Below are 15,193 nucleotides of genomic sequence, written 5' to 3' on the forward strand. Positions count from 1 at the left end.
CTATCAAGGGAAGAACAAGATTCGAGTAAAACCTGATCGAACAGTAATATTCGTTGGAAAAACTTGTTAGATGGTAATATTTGCAGGAAAACATCGTCGCACAATTACGGTCACAAGGGAGACATGGTCACACGGTAACATTCGCAAGAAACTTTAATATGCCAATCACGCACAACGTCTGGATGCTTTAAGAAACAATGATCTTTCTATCTGCCGAAGAGCACACGACATTTTCCCACGCGAATCAAACTCGCCACGCGATAAAAGACCGCCACTGGCCAAAAAACTGAGCGAAAGGAAAAGGACGGAATTAAAGAACCGAAGAGAAAACTCAAAACGGCGTGTCCGTTGAGGGTAATCACAGTGTTACGACCGTTCGCGGAGAGACGCGGTCGCGAGGAAAACGCGTCAGCGAGAGGCGTAAATTCTCGCTACGATTCGGTGAATCGACGCCGCGAAGTAGTCGTTCCCCTGTTTCGGTTAAGATAACAGAGGTGGTTAAATGAATATGACACAGCAGAGTAAGTTATATTTCACCGTTTATTCCAACAACTTATAACGAAGACAGTTACGCTGGTGCGTATGTACGAGATGAGTGAGTGACTGATCTACGGGTGTGTATACCCGGTTGAAGGATGTTGACCGTTCGAAGGATGTAAAATCAGTACTGTCTTGGGAGACGATGCTGTCTCGGAGGAAAGCTAAGGATGGGTGTGTCTAGCGCACGGGACCATCGGATTTGTTGGTGACGATTTTAGTTAGGAGAGTGAGGGAATAGGCTTCGTTGTTAATTGGTCACACGAAGGGTCTTAACCGCCCTCGAGAGAAAGTGGTTAGTGGGAGGAAAGTTGCAGCGTACGTGAGAAAAACTAACTTTCCCTTGTCACGCCGTGGTAAACAATAGTCTTTGGAAATTCTTCGGAAACAAACGTTTGTTTGGTTTGAAGGACCTTTACTAGGAAATCTATGAGATTTATGGAAGGTACTTGAGACTGTTGAGGGTACGCAGTGAGTATCCGAAGACATCTGGTTGCCATCTTGCCCGCGGTGTGTGGCCTCGGCTAGGTAGAGTGTTACGCGACGTAACACACAGTGATTTGGCCGACGATTTCGGCCAATCTGCATAACTTAACGCGCGTTTCCATTCGCTAGTAATTAGAGTCGACGATGCTTACTTTGTCTCGGTCGGCAACGAAAAAGATAAAAAAGAAATCCGATTGACCAACGATAAGGGAACTTCCGAGCAGAAACCACAGATCCCATCTCGAGGAGTATGTATCGTCTTTAACGAGCCTTATTTTCGCTTTCGAGTTGCGTGTCACGGGAGTCGAGCATATCTATATTCCCTTTGTAACTTGATCTGCACTGCACTGTGTGTATTCGATAATATTTTTCGCGAACGTGCGTGCTGAATTTGCTGGGAGAATTATTAGGTAAAACGGAGAATATTGCAATTTCTACACAAAGGGCGTGTCACGATCTTTCAGCTTGGTCACAAATTAATATAGCGTAGTCTATATAAAAAAAATCTTACTAATAAAATTATTATACGATTTCCTGCGTGCACGACGCTCGAGGAATAAACGAAAGTGTAATTTTCATTTTCAAGGTTCGCGTCACGAAACATACGCATTTACGGATACATCTCACCACACAGTATCGTATTGTGATTGCAGACACGTGTTTGATCAGTAAAAACGGGACACGCGGTCGGTGAACGCTTGTACGTCAAGTACAGGATGTGAATTTTTGCGTTTCGTCCTCCAGGCCGCGTGAGAAGAAACACTAGACAGGCCTCTGATATATCGCACGGGATACGGGACACTGCGTTTGTTCCAGACGCACACAGATAGGCCACGCATGGACGAATGAGAACTTATATTCCGGCACAAGGATAATGATTGAGGATAGCGTCGCCAGATTATAGAAATTAATGGTAATCATCGTTCGACCGCGAATCCCGCGAATTCCCAGCTACCAGGAAAATGCTTATTTTTCTTTTCTTTATCAATACCTAAGTAAGTTTGAAAAGTTACATGTACAACAGCAACAATGTAAATATGGATGCTGTTGACATTTAGGAGGGAAAATGTCGATGACTATGAGAGTCCTCTTTCCATTATATTTATAGTTCGGATTAAAGGATATTTGTATCTCAACGTTTATTTGCACTTTTAGAAGTTTCTCTTTGTGTATTTTGTTTGACTTCCGAATTTTCAAAGATAACAGTATCTTAAGGATACAAACTTTAAACGTATATATTTTTCACACCTTGTTCGACCTTCGGGTTGAGTAAAGTACGGATTATGTACAAAGGTATTTAAAGCGTTATAAATCACAGATTTACCCAGCGTGGTATAAAACGAAAACTCTACTCACCAATGTCCTTGATACGAAGTCTTGACGAGTTTCACAGTGAAGAGGAACTGTATAGCGCACATGAGGAGACAGCAGAGGTTTAGGGAGAGGGCGAGTGCGCACAGCGCTAACGTCACCTCGTAGACAATCGTATACTCTTCCGGGCTGATCAGGCTACTCGGCGTCACCGTTAACGGTGAGATCTTCAGCAAGAAGATCAACGAGAGTAGCGCCAGTAACAACGACACTAGACACAATAAACCCAAACTGGTCAACGTCTCTTTCGCGCTAACCTCGTGGTCCTTGTGATTCCTTGACAGGGACGACGACCAGGAAGCGTTCAAGGGGTACGCCGTGGAACCGGGACCGGTTAACTGTCCCCCGGTAGTCGTACCCTGAAGAGCAGGTGCAGGCGAAGGTGTCGCCTAACTGGGTAATCTGGACAGTCTCGAGATATCAAAGCCTCCATTCGCTTTAGGTCTGCTGTCCTGGTGCAGCGGCGCCGGGGATATCACCCCAATGTAGTCGACAGATTATTATTATTGTTATTGTTATTCCCACCGGCAACAGGACTGACGCTGTTCACAGAATGCTTCGACGTGGACAACGTGGACAGATTAAGAGCGTGCGAGTGATTCAATCGTTGAGAAAGATTGTTCACGCTCAACTGAGAATGATTCAAAGGGTGTCTGTGAGTGGAAGATGGCGTGGTGGCAGCCTGATGCACGTTGGCTCTTTGATGGACCACCGAGTCGTAAACGTCGACTCCCCATCCTTGGCTTCCCCCTGTCGTTCCACGAACGTTGCTGTTTTGGTTGTAATGATGGTGTTGCTGTTGATCCTGTTGGTGACCAGAATGATGATGGTGGTGGTGGTGGCCGCCGTGCAACGAGCCCGAACTCGCCTGGTAGACATTGTGCTGGTGCCTGGAGCCCGCTGACGACGGTTGCCCCGTCAGGATATGCTTCAGCATTACTCGACGCTGGAATGCCTGAGGAAGACTGCGCTTCTTCCTGCTCCTCTACATGGCGCTACGCGGGACTCGCTTCTGAGCACGTCTTTCTCGTTGGAGGCTTCTTCTTTCTTTTCTTTCCCAGTAGAATTTTTACACAATTCTTTCTCCCTTTTATCATTAAATTACCTTTAATTCTTAACGATCTTTAATCTTTGTCTCTTCTTTCCTATATATATATTTTTGTTTACTTTTCTCCGTAGCGAATTTTGTCTTTCTGACGCGGGATTAGGTTCCTGGACTTAGTGAGTTGCTACACGCCAGCTCCACCATGGCGACGGCATTCACTAGGCAGCCTACATAGCCACCTTTCAGCTCACGCTTCGGGATACTTTTTTCGCTGAGATTCTCCGCGATTAGGCATGAAAGCAGAGACCACCGTCTGCGGAGGCATGATTATTCTATTGTTCCTTTTAACGAGTAATCGTTTTACTCGAGTCCTCTTACTAAACCGTAAGTACAAAAGACTATTATACTTAGATAGGTACTTGGTCTCAAGAACCAACTTATTTTGGTCTTTCGATTAAGTTCTTAATTAAATGCTCAATTAGATATTCATAAATATATCTTCATAATATTTCCCTCATCTATTTCTTTGACATTCTAGCAACCTCGTTAAGACGTCCGCCACTTCAACTTCTATCTACAAGTGGCAAAAACTGAAGCTGACCTTCTTCATGGAGAAACATGCCGGAAATGGCATCCGCACGTGTGAATAATTATACTCAGTGTCCAGGTAGTTCTTTCGATCATCCGATAGAAGTCGTTTCTGTTTTTCAGAGTTCGTTCACGCCTCCAGAATGTAAAAATATTCAAGGAAGTACCATTAGGAAGCAATGAAATTCAGAGCTTCTGTGGTTATTCCTTTTTCTGATTGTTTCTTTTCTTTGCCCAAAATGGATGATTTCTATATCAAATTGTTTATTCGTATTTTTTTTTAATATTCCTTGAGATTTTCAATCAACTCGATTTCGAATTTTTTACCACCCGATCTTCTGGTTGACGTCGTTAAGAAAGAGGAACGAGTGCACAGGAAGCATGGTCGGCGTGAGCATGATTAGATCCGGTCTGCCCGATGACCTTGCCAGTGATAATAGCGGTTCGTTAAGGTGGTTGCAGTCTTGGTTTGCTTCTGTTTCGATTTCCAGCGAACTCGTCAGCCGGCATGGCTTCCGAGATGCTCCCCCTGAAACAAGTCGAAGGGAAATAATTAATGGACTCTCTGTTCGATTGTACGTGGATGACAAACTGACCGTAAAAAGAAATATACAAATACGATTAGAAAATATAATCCGAACCCCTTTCGGTTTGATCTGAAGGTTTCTTTTTCTAGATGGAACCAAAAATTCTTATCTGGTTTATGGTGAGCTAAGGAACTCTTTGAAAACAGCATTTATAACTTTCGAAAAAGAGACAGGTATTTCTTGCGCGAACAATTGAATAATTAATTCGTTCTCTAAATATCCTTATCTGTTGTTCCTAAAATACATAATGATTGGAAGCTTCTTACGGGAAGCGCAATCAGCCGCTGATATCATTGAAGTCGAAACGCCATTAAAACCATATTACGATTCGCATGCGACATGCTCCATTCATGAAAACACAAAAGCAATAAACAAGTACAAATCAACGAAATAAATCCTCCGAAAACGAGACGTTACAGGAATTATACCATTGCGAGGATACAAAAGACTTGCTTATGAGCTACTTCCTTCAAGTAGTCGAGCGGTGTATTTTCCGGTCGTTAACTTCCATATAATGGGATATTAAAGAGTACGGATACAACGCTGCTATTTTTCAACTGTTCATTATCAAATTACGCAGCGGGAATCGTTGCAACGACAAAACTGCAACGACTCGTACCTGCGTATCTTCCATTTAGCTGCGGTAAACGCTGACTTGTCTGCGTTTTTTTTTTCACTTCCTCCTTACGGAAACCAGGAAAAGTGATTCACAATACAGTTTCTAACTGTACTTCTCGCGATTCTTTCTTAGAAACAAGCAATTGCTTCTTTTCAATTTCCTAAATCTATAATAAAACAGTCCATTCCTTGAATAGAAATTAACTTTAAAACTTTAGGCGCATACATTGTACGTATCGTATGTATGTATTTTGATTTGAAAAGAAACGCGGCAAACGCCTTTGAAAAGACGTTAGGTTTTCAATGCCTTAACTAACTTAATTCCAGCGAGTTGTAAATCTGCTGCATCTCCAACATCTGAATATCAATCTTTTACAATGACTTGTTCTCCAATTTATTAAAATTACATCTCTCCCGTTGCACCGACCTTCTTTAAAGGTTCCCGCGGCAGGTTGAACCCGCATCACGTATCTTCCCTCTTCCTTCCACCCCCTGTTCCCTTTCTCTTTCTATCGGACGGGAAGAGCGGGAACGCTTAAAACGCGCGAATCACGCGAGCGCCTCACGATTTGCGAAACATCACGTGAAAATCACCGATCCGATCTCCGTGCGCGCGGTGCACCGTGGGGGTAACGATTAAATCGACAGGATATACTTTATTGGCTATTCCGTTATTACAGGCTGTAGTTGGCGGGGAAATAGTCACTATGGATCGATGAACTCCATTGTAACAACGCACCTTCGAATTGCATCGGAAACGCTTCTGTATTGCGTCCACCGTATAACCTATCATCGTGTGTTTAGGGTAAATCAGTGGATCGGAAGTTACGTTTCTATGTTTCTCGCCTGTCAGTATAACACTGTGCAAGAGATACAGCAAGATCCTAAAATCATTCGAGTACAAGTAGCGTAAAATGGTCGTTTAAATTTCAATAAATTAACTATTCATACGTTAATTGTACGCGGTCAGGATTAAGGGGTACGGCGATGGAGAAGATTTTGTTAGCTAGATGTTGAGTAAATAATCGAAGATGATAATTTTATAAATGTTTCGTATTTATGATGATGGAAAAGATTTAATTTGAGTTACGTTACGTTTGAATAAGATAGACTTTTCCAAGAGTGGAGGATTTGTAGAGATAGTGGACGTAATAGTAGTATGATTTAATACTTGATGTGTCTTTTTTTTCTTTGACATATAGGTCACTGTGGGGAGTAATATTGATCTAGATATAACTATCTTTTCTGAGAAGTACGTATATGCTTATGGGAACTATGTTTGGTTAATCAATAGAGCCATTCTTTTGAGAAATTGAATCTAGAAGAATTCGACGATACTTTGCCTTGTTTCAATAGTACATCATTTTAAAGAAACGCCTGCGATTATAGTATATAATTGCACATAGGTATATGCAAAATTGCATTTTCAAATAATTAAATAAAAAATATAGGAATGTATCAATGGGAAGAATATTTGTTAAAGATCTTTCCTTTCTAATCAAATTCGTCCAACAACCCCATTCTCGTCAAACATAAAATGAACGGTGCCTTTCTCAAAGAAACAAGAAGAAAATTGCTGTCGTTCTAAAGTTCTTCTCCATTGCTAAATTACCGTTCGTGTTTCTAGTTACACTCCAATTATTCGATTGTAAGAAGCAAGCAATCCCTCCATCCAAGGGCTAGATATAGTTTCTCGAGTAGTTCTCTTCAATACCGTTATATCGATGAACTCTTTTTGAATAAAGTTCACATTTATAAAGCAAACACAATAAAATACGACAGGACAATTGTAATCGATAAATAACATTTTATTAGGATATTATAAGAAGCTAAGATATCGAGTTCTAATTGTGAATATCAAGCGCTCGTCGTTTGAGGAGATTACCAATATTTTCTTCCTTAACAATATCAATTACGAAGTTTCGATACCGTTTATGACATTAAGATCTCTTGATAAAGTATCGTTAAAATCTTACTGTTCCTAGGGAAAATATATAGTTAATATATATAGTTAAATATATGTCGGAGATGAAAGGACACCGGAACCTTGGGATAGCCCCGCAACATTGCAATCTAAAGTCTACTATAACTGTAACTAAACTATTGTAGTTATTCAATCCGATTGTAATTGTTCGAGATTAGTGACGGTGAGCTTTGGCTCGAGGTGACAGTCTGTCGCCCAACGTAGCCGCGGTCAAGGGATGAACGCTTTGCCTAACAAAGGTATGGAGTAATTCTATAGCTCTCCTTAAAAGAAATATTCGTGGCGACACGCGACAGTAAACATTCCAACGGTTTCTGTCTGGTGGCTCGCCACACGCAGACCCTATTCTTCGAGTAAGATGATTGCCAGATGTCGATGCGTCTCCGCAGTACATGTTCGGCTAGCCCGAGGGCCCGTTATAAATCTTAAGGTTTAGTTAACTAAAGTCCTTCAAACAGACAAACAGTCTTTGTCCCAACTACGGGAAGATAGGGGAGACATATTTTTCAACGAGCGGCGTCTCCCACTAGCAACTTTCCCTCGAGGGCGGCTAGCATCTTTTTCTAACCACCGATATGGAGATTGACCAATTAGCAGCAACGTCAATTTCCCTTACTTCCTAAACGAAGGCTTTCCTCGACGAATCCGATGATCTCGTGTCCTTAGACACACCCCATTATAGTTTTCCTCTGTGGCATCATCGGGACGGGACGGGCATTCTTTTACGCGCTCCCGTCGACCAAAGAGTAACGTCTTTACGCTCAGCAATTATTTTTACGAGTCAGACTTAGATTCAGCGAGAACGCCCATCTGTCATCCCGTTGGCCGCGGATTCGTTATTGAACCGGAGACCACTGTCACTAGTGTCGCGGACGTCTCACCGCCGTGGTAGATTGTCAAAACCTGTGTTATTCATACCTGTGTCAATAAATCGTATCTTCGTTACACCGCAACGATGGCTACCTTCAATGAAGACTCCTCAAACACCGACAACCCTATCCCCAATGTCATTCCGACATATATATCCACCGAAAATGCGCTCTTGTAGACAAACGCTCGATTCGCGTCATAGCTTTTAAAGCTTGTCGCATCTCAATCCGTTGGAAAAAGTTTTTCCTGTAGCATATTTTATTTTTACGAACCAACAAGGTCTTTGTTTATTTCCTTCTTTTTTTTTTTTGCTCCAATTTCCCCATTGTTTTTTCAAGGATAGTATTTCAGAGCCACTAGTCAAGTTTATTGTAACAATAAACTTACGTTTCGGAAACATTTTGTGCTGTGAAACAGAATACACTAAAGTTTGAAGGTCACATCGATTTTCGAAAGTTTATAAATGGAGGTGTATGACAGTATCACCAGCTGTTGCTGTCCAAGTAACTCCAACATCGAAATACTACAACGATTCCAATCGAAAGCGCTAAGAGCCTTAATAGACGCACCTTGGTATGTTACCAACGAAACCATCCATCGCGACCTCAAGATACCTACAGTCAAAGAGGAAATAGCAAAATATAGCGACAGATATAGCAAAAGAGTCAAGAAACACCGAAACCTCCTAATCACTGGACTACTCGATACGACGGACCAGATTCGCAGGCTGAAGAGGCACTACTCGCTAGACCTAAATGTTAGATTTATTTAATTATCCAAATTAAGCATATGCACTTACTTATAATACTTATAAATTATACCTATCTATAATAAGTATTAACTTATTGTAAATAAACAGCCATGTCACTGCGCCACGCCAGAAAAATTACTGAAAATTCTCAACGCGAGAATTGATTGTAATTTCAACAAATAAATAAAAACAAAAAAAAAGCTGTTGCTGTCCCCAAGCGCCAAAATATGTTCTGACTACTATTTTATGTATCTCACAGAAGTATGTCTTCATTCATCATCTCCCATGCCATCCACCAACGTGTTCTTAACATGTTATCTCCTAGTAAAATATTGATGTTGAGTCAGATATCCAACTGAATAATCTTTTCGGTGTCTACTATAAGACATTTAAAACCAAGGCTCGTACACACGTGTGCTTATACGTCAGATGTAATACTTAACAGGAAACCTGCTTATATTAATATTAAATTTATGCATAGTAGGATGTTCGACCTTTGTAAAAATGAAATTATAATACATACAGTTTCACCGTGGAAAAGTGAATCTTTCTAGCATGTCCACGCAAATGCAGCGGAGGGGAGGACTGTGCATGCACCAAACAACTTTACGTTCGTAATTTTTCACACAAATGTACAACTGTAGGGAAAAAATTATCTCTGATTTTTCGGATGTTAGGAATCGACAATATCGCATAACGGAATGCTGTGTTCTACGTATTCTATTTTTGTTACGAAAGTGGTACAAACGAAGTCCACATAAGAATAGTACAACAAAATCGGTTGAGGTTAGGTTATCGTGCAGATATCGCGGCTTTTCGCGGAAATCACGCAACTGCCAGTCTCGTCGTTCCTTGTAAACGAAAGAAAGGTATTGTAATCGGTCGGAATTAACATAAAACTCGTCGCATGCGACCATATGGCCTGAATGTTGAATAAACGAGAGTAGAGCGCGAGCTATGTGATTCTAACCGTTTAGGCGGAAACTAATGATTGTAACCAGAGCCGAGATATATGCCAATATTACTTTGCTCGACAAAGCGTATAAGATGAGGAGAGAATCGCGATAAAGTAGAACAAGAGACAGATATTGTCTACGTAAAGCAAGTCTGTCAACTAGATTGAAATCCTATAGCTATAACTACAGTGAATCCATATTCTGGCGAATTGTCTTTTCACAAATGAAGCTTTTGAAGAACGGAATTGATACAATAACTACTGTTCATTCATAACTACTGTTGTAAGAATCTATATATTTGTCTATCTATATCTATATATATCGATCTATATATATTTGTCAGAATGTCATTTTATCAAAAAACCCATCCTCTGTAATCATAGTTTAACGAAGCATAATTAATAGAAGAGGTAGAGCGTTAAGTGGAGATGATTTAATCACAGTTAAGTAGATAAATCTCTATATTAGTCTCTTTAATTAAAATGTCCTACGTTTTATTTGCGTCATTTTTTTTCTTCATCCAATTTAGAATGTTTAAATAACAATAGCCTATACAATATAATTTTATGTAAAAAAATTGATTGTACCATGTTTATTACAGATATTTAACATTTTTGTGTACATACAAAATTTAAATTATACCTCGCTTGAGAACAAAAATTCTATTTGTTTTCCTAACATGTACTAATAATTATTGATCAAAATAAAAAAAGCTGGAGGAGATTACTTAGGAAGATTACTTAGCATCTTATATTCCTGTCAAGGCTCGAACGATTTATCTTCCTTTAGATTTTCCTAAGTTTCCATTTCTCTGACTTGCTATTTTAGTTAGCTTAGTATACGTGCTATACATAGGTATGTATAGTGTCATGATCGCGACAGTCTTGAGTTACCCACGCTTTATCCTCTGTAAACTATTTATAAAAGAAGAACAAATTACATTTTAGAACTTTCATTCAATTTACCAATACAAATAATTTTAAACAAGAAAAAAGACCTAATGCAGTGGTTTCAACTTAAACATATCCAACAGTTATTTACGAATAAATAGTATAAATCTTTTAGCAACATGAAATTCGCGATATTTATTCAAATATTTATATTTACAGTGCGCCATCAGCAAAGAAAACGTGTTTATCGAAACGTGCGCTATCGATTTTATGCTTTTGCCACGCAAACAGGGAAATTGCAACGCAAAATTGAATTCGCACTGCAAAGCGTTGACGTTACGACATCAATTACATACTTCAAAAACACCGAAGGTATCACACGGAATCAGAGAGATTCTATGAGAAGTTAAACGCATAGTCACCCTATTGGGAATAGGATTGCTTTGATTCGAGCTCAAACATAGGGAAAGCTGAAAGAATCTTTTGCGGATCTTCCTTCTTCTCTACATTGGATTTTATACAAAACGACTTTAACCTTTTCAAGGAAATACGGAAATAAGGATTTTAGATAGAGAGATTTATCTGGAAGGAAATGGATAGAAAACGTAGAACCAGTTCTTGTTGGTTGAAAGATTTTTTCTCTTCGCAGAGATTCAAGCTTTAAAGAACGATCAAATATGTGCGCAGCTGACTTACGCGTGAAGTTATTATTAAAAAAAATTGTTGCATTTAAAAGGATAAATATTAATATAAATTTAAAAAAATTGTTTGTTCAATTATCATAAGTTTAATTTAAATTTAAAAAAATTGTTAGTTCAATTATCATAAGTTTAAAGATATGTAGATATTGTATTTACATATCGAAAATCAGACAGCAATATTAATTAACACACCTAGTCAAACGCACACGTACTTTAAAACCGTGCTTTAAAATCGATATTCGCTGAAACAATACATCGCTCTGCGCTTCCAATTTGTTTTCGCACGAAGAATCAGTCCACTCATTGTTACCGTCACCATCTCTACCGTAATCTATATTACTCGAATAAATTCTATATCTTGATTGGAAAATCACATATTTTAACGAACTTCCCTATTTTTTGTTTTTTATGACTTTAACTGGCAATTTCCATAATGTTCTATAACTTGACAATAGACTGATAATATTTCAGGATATATATACATACATCATGTTTTTGAGGATTCTGTAGTAAAATAATTATAGTTGGGGAGTCCAACTTCCCAAACCGCGACAAACATATTTCACACATCCACGACGACTTTACAAGCAGACCCCTCGCGGTTTTGGGAAATCGATGAAGGACCCTCAATTAAACATATCTCAGAGGGCAGATCGACGATGCGAAGAACACTTCCAAGCCCACACCCGACGCACCAGCGAAGGACGATACATCGTCGCTCTACCTTTCAACGATCAGCTTCAGTCACTCGGATCCTCTAAAACGCTGGCAATTAAACGACTCGCCTCACTCAATCGCCGATTCCAGCACGACAAACGCTTCGAATCAGAATATCGAACGGTAATACAGGAATACCTGGCATTGGGACACATGACGAGGTCAATGTCAACCACTCCGACGACAACGGATACTATTTACCCCATTATGGCGTGACCAAAGCATCGAGTCAAACCACCAAACTCCGTGTAGTTTTCGACGGATCGGCACCAAGCATTACCGGAACCTCCCTAAACGATACACTTTACACAGGACCCAAGTTACAGGAAGATTTATTTTGTATATTAATTAGATTCCGGGCTCATCAGTACGTACTCACTGGCGACATCGAGAAAATGTATCGGCAATTCCTCGTACGACCAGAGGATCGGAAATATCAAAGGATATTATGGCGCAGCGCGAGTGGAGAAACAGAAACATATGAGCTTAACACCGTAATACTCTTATCATAGAAATAGAAGCAGTCCTCAATTCCCGCCCGCCAACTCCTATCTCCACCGATCCAAATGATCTCCTAGCCCTCACTCCCGGACATTTCCTCATTGGCGATTCATTAATGTGCTTACGTGATCGACATTTCAGAGACATTCCATCGAACCGACTCTCCAAATGGCAGCATATCCAACAGCTTAAACAACATTTTTGGAACCGCTGGCATAAGGAGTATTTGAACGAGCTAACCAACCGCAATAAATGGAGCAAGGGTAGACACAGCATCCAAAAGGGCACAATCGTCATCCTCAGAGAGGACAACGTTCCCTCCATGCATTGGCCTCTGGGCCGAGTTATCAAGGTTCATCCAGGCGCCGATGGTGTCATCCGGACAGCTACAGTTCAGACGGCAAAGAGCATTTTGGATCGGGGCGTCAAAAGGCTTGTCCCACTGCCAATTCAACCCGATCTCGAGAAACCCGAACAACTAGCCACCGAGACGAAATAAGATGGGAACTTCAACCACACCTCGCTAGTTTGATCGGTACCCTCTCAACGGGGGGAGAATGTTACGCCATGCGGCTTACCATAGGTCATATTCTTAACTATCAATCGCGGCAATATAATGTCGGCGACGGATCGTCGCGTCTGCCCGGCAAACAAACATTGTAGTGGCAAGCGCATGGTTCATTAAGCAGGGCGACTTCCAGAAACGTCGACTCGTGGCCCGTATTTTACCTCGCGTAAAAGAATGTGGCGTGATCCGAACGTAGTGGGGGTCGCCTTCCAGAAAAAACGAAAAAAATCGAAAGGCGTTCAGGACTTTTCGAGAAGTCGAACCATCAACACATGTGGTATGTCGCGCATTACTTATCAACCAAAACTCAGTTACATTTTTTTTGTTCCATTTATATCTTTCTAGTTAATAAGTTGTTGAAATAAACATTAATTTATTTGTGTTAATTCTGTGGAATTTCATTGAACTACCCTTATTATCATAATCGAAATAAGGGGATCGATCAGTTCGTGGCGTCGATTATTTAATCGTAACGGGAAATTACAACTCTCGTTGACGTGCTATCTCGCGATCGCGTCTCTCCGCGAACGGTCGAAACAAAATGATTCACTAAAAACTATCCTGAATTCCTAAGAATTTATTTACCGCAAAACTGACAAAGTGTTTATTTAAAAAATGAGGTTGAAGGTCGTCCTTTTCTTTCATTTCATTCATTTTCATTTTCTTTCTTAAGTATGGCTAACACAATATCTAATCAATTAAAATTTTATATTTTCACGTGAAAAGTTTCTTTAGATAATTATTATCAACATGATGACTAACTCTTACGGATTAATACGTGTCTGTAGGGCAATCCGGTGGACTGGATCGGCTTTTTACTTTGAAAGTTGAGTAATCGGTGTCGCTTTCTTACGCATCTTTGAACTGTATAAATGTTTTAAAATTGTTTGATCCAGAATGTACCACACCGGACAATCAAGAAGGCAGGTGCCTTGACTACAGAAAATGTAAACCTCTGCAAGAAATATGGCAGATACAGTACCGTACAGCCACCGATTTTTATAGACGATCAGTGTGCAGATACCAGGGCAATGTTACGATCGTTTGCTGTCCGAACGATCCAAACAAAGAGAAGAGAGAAATTTTAATAAAAACTGTGTATAAGTATAAGGCTTTGCGACCACCATACTGTGGTTTTAGCAACGTCTCTCATACCAGGGTGGTCGATGGTAAACCAGCTGAACTTGGTACGTTTTATGTCTTTCTTTCCGATTAATAATAAGCCATTTACTGCAAAGAATGAACTTTAAAGGCATTAAACAGCACATCAATGTACATTTCAATTAGACTAAATAATAATGCTATGATTTTATCGGTAGTAACTTTACTTATTAACTTGAATTATTTCTTTCTTTTACTTCATGTTAGGAAGAGTATCTTTTTGCTTGAAATAAAAAATTGATATAGGAGTAATAATATGGATAGAGATCAAAAACTGTTAGGGCAGAAATTACACGTTTGAACTTTATAGTTCAGTATAGTTCAAATAGAAATTATATAGAATTATTTAATAATTTGTATTCCACTGGAATAAAAATTTAATTTCTGTCTTTATCAAATCTCTATTTCAGAGTATTTGTACGTATGTACTTATCGTCTGCTGTATGATCGAATATCGAATAGGTAATAATCGTTGTTACCCGTTATGTGAGAAAAAATTACGTATATTCACAACTATGACTATTGCATTTTAGGCGCTTGGCCATGGATCGCTGCATTAGGTTTTCGTAATCCCCGAAACCCAGACAAACCACTATGGAAGTGCTGAGGTTCCCTGATATCGGCTAGGCATGTTTTGACCGCAGCACATTGTGCACATATGGATGGAATAGAAAACATACACAATCATAATATTGCCATTCTTAGATTGGTGGAGGAGGTGCCATTTTCGAGTAAGTCCTCAAATATATATATATGCTATTGAGTATTACTGAAGTATCATATCCTGAAATTTCTTACTGTACACGTATATTGTGTCATAAAGCGTGTACAATTCTTTCTCATACTTTTGGTCATTCGTTTC

At 39.8% G+C, this 15,193-nt stretch overlaps 1 pseudogene; it reads right to left on the minus strand.

Moving 5' to 3' along the window:
- Positions 1 to 15,193, minus strand: part of LOC126870188 (uncharacterized) — a 38,106-nt pseudogene that overhangs the window by 21,392 nt on the left and 1,521 nt on the right.

The sequence above is a fragment of the Bombus huntii genome, chromosome 10 (genome assembly GCF_024542735.1).
Source record: "Bombus huntii isolate Logan2020A chromosome 10, iyBomHunt1.1, whole genome shotgun sequence".
Lineage (NCBI taxonomy): Eukaryota > Metazoa > Arthropoda > Insecta > Hymenoptera > Apidae > Bombus > Bombus huntii.